The sequence below is a fragment of the Lissotriton helveticus genome, chromosome 9, assembly GCF_964261635.1.
Source record: "Lissotriton helveticus chromosome 9, aLisHel1.1, whole genome shotgun sequence".
NCBI classification, from domain to species: Eukaryota; Metazoa; Chordata; class Amphibia; order Caudata; family Salamandridae; genus Lissotriton; species Lissotriton helveticus.
In genome coordinates this window covers 1,273,573,428-1,273,582,511 of record NC_136070.1, presented here as the reverse complement: position 1 = coordinate 1,273,582,511, position 9,084 = coordinate 1,273,573,428, and positions in this window count along the sequence as shown.

The window sequence follows — 9,084 nt, the reverse complement described above, 5'->3', positions numbered from 1 at the left end:
GCTTTCTTCTTTTCCACAAAGCACATTCCCTTCGTTCTCAGGAGATAATTCCCCAGGAGTCGATAGTTCCTTAAAATGGGCATCCAACTTTTCGATAGCCCTAGAAAGACTTACTCCATACTCAAGATCTGCGTCTACAGCTGACAGCAATCTTTCTGTTGCTGGTTCTTTCAATTCATTGATCCCATGTGGTTTCATCTTTAAACTCACAATAATTGCAAGTAAAAGCTGGTCTCCTTCAGGCAGATGTAAAGTCAGCTATAGATTCTCTCTGTTCTTGACTTCTTTGTAAGAACTTGTGTCTTATTCAGCAAAACCCCCCTTATCCAAACATTTGATGACCGCGGCCCACTCATTCCATTACTTCCATAGGTACTACCTTTCCTGAAACCCCATCTTGAAGTACTTGAAAATTGACTTCCAACAAAGGCAAGGTTTTTAACATTGATCTTCCTTCAGGACCTAAATTATGTTTCCGCCCGGTGAGATCTCTGAATGAGCGGCCTCAGTTCCGAGTCGGACCGTGACAAGCAGCGCCAGGCAGGAGCTGTCATCAATGGGCGAAGAGTTCTGGGGCGGCAGGGGTGCGGTGCCTGCAGACCCCCACAACTGGCAGGGGCAGCACAGCCGGGCCCGGCACAGCCCGCAGGTACACACGCGGAGCCCCCGGTCATGCTCGGCCAGGAAGCTGCAGCAACGCTGCAGATGTGCACTGCCGTAAAAAAGTTCAGCACTGACTTCCTGAGCAGGACATCACCACAAGCCCTCTACCCCGTTAAAAAGACACACGTGCACTCCAGTGGAGAGCGCTACTTACTGCTGCGAGTCCTCTTGTGCCTGCACTTTGTGCGCTGCCGTCGCCGCGGGAGGGAGTCCAGGCATGCACAGTCCTCCTCCTGGGTGCAAGGTGCTCGTCCCACTGGATGCCGATTTTGCAGAAAAGCTTCACCACGGACCCGATTCCAAAAGGGGAAAAAAACAACAGGAAAAAAACTTGCGTGTGCGCCAGAGAGTGAGGAAGCAGCTCTGCCTGTCGGTGCTGCTAGCTGTGATCAGTGACTGAGCTGCTGCACTAGTCTCAGGAGACTCCTGGCAGCTCACACGGACAGGCACACTCCACACTGCATCTATTATCGAGCAGCTTGGGAAATGGAGTCCAGGCCAAGGGGCGCTCGCAGCTGCAGCTGGAATCAAGTGCCTAGCACTCCAGCCGCCGGCTTACACACACACGGTCTTCTTAGTCTAAGAAGAAACATCCATCCCTCCCATCCCCTCCCCCACCGTCAGACTCGAGGCTTCAAGCTCTAACTTGTGCATTTGAAACAGTGACCACAGCGCCATGAAACCGCCCAACTCTGGAAGGACAGATCTGAATATGGAACCAGAGGCAGTTCATGTTATGTGTATGTCTCTGGGTGGGTGGCTCTGGGTGGGTGTGTGTGTGGCTCTGGGTGGGTGTGTGTGGGGCTCTGGGTGGGTGTGTGTGGGGCTCTGGGTGTGTGTGTGTGGGGCACCGGATGTGTGTGTGTGTGGCTCTGGGTGGGTGTGTGTGTGGCTCTGGGTGTGTGTGTGGCTCTGTGTGTGTGTGTGGCTCTGGGTGTGTGTGTGGCTCTGGGTGTGTGTGTGGCTCTGTGTGTGTGTGTGTGTGTGGCTCTGGGTGTGTGTGTGGCTGTGTGTGTGTGTGTGTAGCTCTAGGAGTGTGTGTGTGTGTGGCTCTGGGTGGGTGTGTGTGTGTGGCTCTGGGTGTGTGTGTGGCTCTGGGGGTGTGTGTGTGTGTCTGTGGCTCTGGGTGTGTGTGTGTGTGTGTGTGGCTCTGGGTGTGTGTGTGTGTGGCGCTCTGGGTGTGTGTGTGTGTGTGGCTCTGGGTGTGTGTGTGTGGTAGTAATTGCTGTCTGCTGAGCTCGTCCGTAGGGTACAATAGGTCTCACATTTGCGAAAGATTAAGCTAATGACAATGTAAATGCAAATGACATTTATTTATCTGTATTCAAAACCAAATCATAAATACAAATTTTAACATTTACAATGCCAATAGCTCTAACTTTTCCAAAGGCGAAACCATTGCATTGTAAATGCTTGTTCTATAATGACATAAAAACGTTTCAAAAAAACGTTTCTGAATTTTCCTCTCTCATGGAACCAGGTCATTTCTGTCCTATGGCCCTTCTCTTTGCCCATCTAACTCATTAGAGGAGGTACTACAGGTCAGGACTGTGTCAAGATCAACAAATGTCTTCATTGTTTCCAGGCCAGGTCTTTGTCCTGCTTCAACTACCTTAGAGAAAAATCTAGGATTCTTATGGGGTCATTTAGAACATGGTGGACCGTCGGCCAGGGCACAACGGGCATCATCTCTTGTTCCCTGGCAGAGTTCAGTCTGCCCTGTTTAGAAATCCTGGGGGGACTCTGTGGTACAAGATGCCACCGCTGCTCCTCTCAGGGCATTGCAGCTTTGAAGAGCGGCATCGGGTTGAGCGTCCCACTCAGATACTTTTTTTAATTTAGAAAAGAAAATCCCAAAGCAAGAGTTTGTTTTTTACTGCAAACATGAATAGCCTCTTACACACCGAGGGCCTCATTTATGAAAAGTGATGCATCTTCTGGGTGAAAGTGTGCTTTACAAATACACATGTTGCGTTGTGTTATGTTGCCTGTTTTATGTGCATATAAGCCTAATTGATGGATGGTCCAGCTAATGTATTTCTCTCCTTATGTTCTTTGAATAAACTTTTATACTTTAGTCCCTGCTTGTCATTCTTATGAGAATGTTAATAGCATTATTTTGTTGTTGTTGTATAAATCTTTATTCAGTAAAAATTCTCACCATAAAAGAATACATTTTATACAATTATACATTACTTTTTGTTAAAAAAAAGAAATAAAGAACATTGGGTAAAACCCAGCAACGATAAATGTACTGATAACATTTAATAGAGACGGGTCAATCATGGAACACCAAAGTCAGTTAGAGATTACACCGCTCCCGGTCCAAGCCCTTGGACCACATTGGGCAGGCAGAGGAGATACGAATTTGCGCTCCAACATATCCGGAAGTTGAGTTGATGGTTCCGATTGGAACCCTCCTTTACTGATTGGACCTACTTGGATGAGGTGAATTGACCACAGAACCAATAACTGCACCTTCAGGGTTCAAGTAGGTTTATCCCGAAATTAAAATTGACTCAGCCCCAGCCTGATCCCCAGAGACAGTGGGAGACGAGGTGGCTGTTGTGGTTCCCCGGCAAGAACAAGAGTATCAATATGGATATTGCCGCTGACCGCGTGACCCGCAGGGGAACATGGGCGGGGCAGCGCTTTAGTCCCACCCGGGAAGCTTCAGCTGACACCGATGGGGCGCCCCTCCCCGCGTCCACCATTCACCGGCCAGGGGAGGGCCTACCTGTGGGAGGGGCAACCCACTATATTCACCGCGGTGGCCAAGGCTCGGCCTCTCTCCATCCCAGTCCTCCCGCGGCTCAAGCGCTGTTCCCACCCTGAACCCTGACCCAGCAGCTTGAGCGGCGGCGCGAAGTAATAGAATGTTGTAATGTTCTTCTTTGTGTTGCAGGCGGAGTTACAGGGCGATCTGGAAGCAGACGGGTACAGTAAGGGTACCTCTGCGGCAGAAGGGTACAGTAAGGGTACCTCTGCCTGGCACAGTAAGGGTGCCTGAGCCAAGGACCAGAAGCCGAAGGAGGTTCCGGAAAACCGCGACGGCGCCCCGTTAGTCCTTCGGGCGGTCGGGGGGGCCTGAACCGACCGGGGGTGTGCCACACCGCTCCGCCCTGACAGGGGGGGCGGGAGTATAACGAAGTTGGTAATGTGCTGCACCGTCAGAGCATCGACTTGCCGTGCAAGATGGCTCCTTAGGCATGCGGGACAGCGAGGGGCTGCCTGCTTTGGATCGCCCGTAAGATGACCCACCTTAAACGTCATACGTGTGTTGTATGAAATAAACCTGCAGCAGTTCTTTCCCATAAATATGTCTCCAGAGTTTCATTGGGGAGGAATTGTGTATATGTACAAGCGGGCGTGAGTGAATGGAGGTGTGGGCACTAATGCGCATGCGAAGGACAAATGAGAAGTGAGGTCCAAAGAAGTGCATGTTGGGACTTGTAATTTGGAATGTTGCTGTGAAATGCAGTGGATGGATTTTGAATTAAAAAATTACGTGGCATCAGTTACTTTTGAAGACTACAGTATATGAATAGTTTCAGCTGAAAGACACGTCCAGTTTAAAGTTGTAAAGAGGTACCTCACTTAGATTAGTTGAGTTGTTGAAATTGTCTGCTAAGGTGAGGTGCTCTGTGAGGCACTATCAGTCACACCAGGATAGAGAGTAACTTCTCCGTTGTGTAAATGTACTAAAGGAGCTCAGTGGTTGTTCATTACTCAGTGCGCGGGCGTGAGCACGCTGGGTGCAGTAGACTTCCATAGGTCAAGAGTTTACTACTGTGTAAAAGTAGATAGTATTCCCTGTACTATAGAGATTTCAGTTTAGAAGAAGTAGACAAAAGTTGACACTGAAAAAAGGTGGGAAAAGTTCAAAAGGAGCCGGCAGTATATGGGTACTCACATCACAAGGTGCAGCGCAGGGATTGGCTGACGAACGCTGAATCCATGCTGTGATTGGGTGACCTTTTACAGAGATGTGCTGGTATTGGAGGACAAATCATGAGCTCTGCAGAGTGGAGAGTGCACGAGATTGTAACGAGGAGTGATTTGAAAATATCGATGAATTAAACCCAGATCTGTGACTGTGGGTGAATGTTTTGCCATTGTGCAACATTCCGTCCATCATCTTGTGTGTTTTGCTGTGATATAAAATATTTACAGATCAGGAAATCCCATTTTGAAAAAGCAGAAAGATGCAAGTAAGGAAGATAAATTTCCATCAGAAGCCACACCAGCTAGGAAAACAGCGGCAAAGAGAGGGTTACACACATGCATGTTGCTCACCTAGTGGCAAAAATACACAGCAAAAGATGGACAATTACGGGTCCCGTTAAGTAGCACTTTCAACATGCCAAGAATAGAAATCTTGAGATGGAGAATGTATGGTTTCAGAACCCAGCCTAGACCCACACAATTTGAGTCTCTGAATCTTTGGGAGTAAGTTGCAAACAAAAAGAATAGAAAGACATTTGCATTAAAAGTCAGTGGTAAGGCTTATTCATAGATAAGCTTACCGGATGACGAGAAGGCAGAAGAGATGGAGGGACGAAGTGATTGAGACTATAGGAGCTTACCCGCTGATAGGGATTGAGGACACAGAGTAGGAAAAGTCTATTTATAAAAGGTAATCTAGGGATGATACCGATGCGGAGAGTGAGGAGAAGGACACCTTTATAGACAAACTCCTCAGAATAAGACCACCCCCATATAATGCAGCACCAGGTGCCACAACCCAGGCAGTTGCTGAGATCAGAGTAGCCTCTAAGACCCCTTTGGACGCTAGCGAACCTCCAAGCAACACTTTGACTTCTTTTATTGTTCAGACTTCGACACTTGCTGATTGGCTATGTAACAACTTTCAGATTGCCCAAGTATCACTCCCATTACACCAATTACTAGCACACTTCAGAGTGTTAGCCCTCCAAGTATTTCTCTGAAATTGGCTGATGTATTCAGTATGTTAAATCCCAGCACTCACAGGGTGAGACTTTAGGATCCCCGCTACAGGAAGTACCACCACAACTCCACAAACTCCTGAAACCCCGCAACCCAAAGAACAAACCCCTCAGAGACTGAATGTAGCCCAACTATAAATTGAGTTTAAGGAGACTGCAAAAGCCAATGTAGGGTTGGACTTCTTAGGACAGAATAACGAGAATTAGCTGCTTTACATGAGTAAGGAAGCTACGAGGGGGGCACAAGAGGTGCACGCGACAATGGAGGGAGTGCTCCTGCCACACCTATTTTGCAGTAGTCCACTCAATTTAAAGTCAAGGGAAACACTGTGTATAAACCAGAGGAACATCTACTTCTTTTGCCAGTGTAAACATCTGACCTGGAGGCAGATCATTATAGATTTGATTTGGCGCAAATAAATAAATTGCTTGAGAATGTCAGGATGATGATGGGTGACAAGGAGTTAAGATTGTTAAAACTGAGCGCATTAAAGACGCACATGAGTAAATTGACTGAGACTATTAGGGAGTGGAGCGATGTAGAGAAATATAGAGAGTTGTTGTGTTTGAAAGTGGTTTATTAGTAATGATAAGTAGTGACTTACCACTAGTAATAAGGCCACAAATGCAATAAAAGAGTCACTCAAGTTCTCAATAAATTATTCCCTTGCGCAACCCTTGGTAGCTGGCAACGAGCAAGCAGGTGTAACTTAGGAGACAGGTGCGTGAAGCATTTAAAAAAAACAATACATTAAATAAGCAAGACACAACACACAATAAAAATCCACCACCAATTTATTAAAATAAGTTATATTTTTATGAACAAACAGACACCAAAACAACACATATCCATTATAGGGAACCAGAGATATTAATTTTTTAAGAATAAAACACTTTCTAGTGCTTAAAAACCTATAGCGTCAAATTGGGACATCTGGTCGTGCTTGACCAGGACAAAGTCAAAGTTTGAAGCCGACCGTGATGGAGCTCTGGTTGAATACACTAAATGGGGGCCTCGGTCAAAGTTTTATCTTTGCACTTAGCCGGTTTTCTCGATCTTTTTCTCTTGACATCTAACAAGGCTCCTTTTCGAGGCCAGATTCGCATCAACGTCGTTGGCTTGATTTTATGTGAGGCCCTGGGAAATTCCTGGAGGTGTCAGGATCCTTAGGAGGATTCCGGCTAAAACAATAGCCAGTAAGTATGGGCGGAAAATCCGTTCCTCTCGCGGATTTTGCGGATTTTCGGTAAATTCGCAATCCGCGAGATTCGCGAATTTCCCGCAAAATCCGCGAGCAGAACGGATTGGGTCAAAAGTTCAAGCTGACTTTTGTAACTCTTTTAGAATGGCGCCGGCAAGCTGCCAGAGCCATTCTAAAATAGTTACAAAAGTCAAATTCAACAGGAAGCTCTAATAGATAAAGTAAAGCAGGTGCTCGAGTTGAAGCTCAAATTCAGTTACACAATCATTAATCACCCCAAACTTGGGGTGATTAATGATTGTGTAACTTAATTTGACCTTCAACTCAAGCACCTGCTTTACTTTATCTATTAGTGCTTCCTGTTGAAGCTCTTTGTAGCTATTTTAGAATGGCGCTGGCAGCTTGCCGGCGCCATTCTAAGTGGGGCTGAGGGCAGAAGGGGACAAAAAATGAGTGGGGCAGAGGGCAGAAGGGCACAGAAAACGAGTGGTACAGAGGGCAGAAGGGCATAAAAAACGAGAGGGTGGCAGTGATTAACCAGGCAAAAAAAACCCGCGAACACGCAAAAATAAAATAATTCGCACAAATTCACGAATGTTGCGGATTTGCGAATTCGCAGATCGCGAACTCGCAAAATTCGCCCATGCTTAATAGCCAGTATATCCTGAGGTAAGACTAACAGGAAGTGGCAAAATACTACTGAAAGCAATACAAGGAGGTTGATCTGGCAGTGCTGGAAACTCAAGATGTCTACCATCTCAGCCACTCCTGCAGCTCACTAGTTTCTCACTTAATCACGAATGGAATGTGAAGGCGCACGGTCAAACAAATGCGCACTTCACTTGAGCCAATTCCTGAGGAAGCAGCATTTTCTGCTGTGCTAGATAGAGTAGTGGCATCGGTCTCGTCATTTAGTTTTTCTTGTCTCCGGAATGGTAAGCATTTCCTTTTCTGGTGCTGGTCTTGTTCAATTGAGAAGGCTAGGAACATGAGTGAATAGTGTCTCGTCTGGGAGTCTTTCAGCTCTCGACTCCATGGAAGTATTGTGTGTATGCTTTTTTCCTTGAATAGTCTACACACTGTGCACTCTCAAGGAAAAAATAGAATCTCTCCCTTGAGATAGTAACTCTATTTTCCTCGGGCTGAGAGACATTGCGGTAGTTAATAGGAACTTGTTACGCACATCGATAATCTTTTGCGGTTCGAGTTCTAAACTCAGCAGTATTGCCAAAGTAAAATCTCCTTATCCAACCAATATTTCAGGTCCGCAAGAAACTTACCTATACATGTTAATCGTTTCTCAAAATATGAAGATTTAAACAAAAACACAAGGAATGCATAAAAGACTTAAGAAAGAGAATTAATTTAAAACCAATTATCTGCAGGAATAGTTGTTCCTGTGAATATTGTTCGGCCTTTAGTCACGTAAGTAAAATCTAAAAAAGGAAAAGATAATGATTATGATGTTATGCTAACAGAATCTGCATGAATAATTCTTCAATTAAAAAAGCACATCAGATAGTCAAAAGAAGTATATGTACAAGAAGGCATAGAAGAGGAGCAATAGCCCTTAATTGTTTTGGGTATGATAATAATGATTAAGAATATATGAGCAAGCTAGAATGTTAATACTAGAATAGGGTTACTCATGTTCTGTTTCTTTCTTGCAGTTCCCCCAAATATCGCAGAAGGGTGCCAATAGAGAGAAAACATAATTGAGAATCAGAAATAACCGTTCTGGAGAAGAACCATAATTATTGGGCTGTCTCTTCTTATCTCCCCATCCCCTTTCCCCCTTGGAACTTGGCTCACTTTAAGTGCTTAACTGAGTGGTTGGTTTTCCTGGAGGGGATATACCCTGGGGCGTAAGATAACCTGGCCAAAGGGCCAGGTTATCTTACGCCCCAGGGTATATCCCCACCAATTGGGGACTTTTTTGTTTCTGTATACTGCTTACCCGGTCCCCTAAACGGTCCTAGGTGTACCTCCCTCCTTGTGTTGTGGTTTTCCTGGAGGGGCATTGGGAACAGACGTCTTTCTGCTCCCGCTCAAGTCTGTCCAAGTAAGTTTATGACAGAGTGAAGTGCCGAGTCGACGTCGTGCATCTGAGCAGAACGGCTGAGGGAATTGAATTAAAGAACTTAGGAGCGATTTTGGGGTGTGTTCATAAAGAGCTAGTAGCGGTGAGAGAAGAAAATAAAACCTTTAGGCAAGAGATAGTAAGCTCTAGGAGGGAAAACTCGGATTTAGCC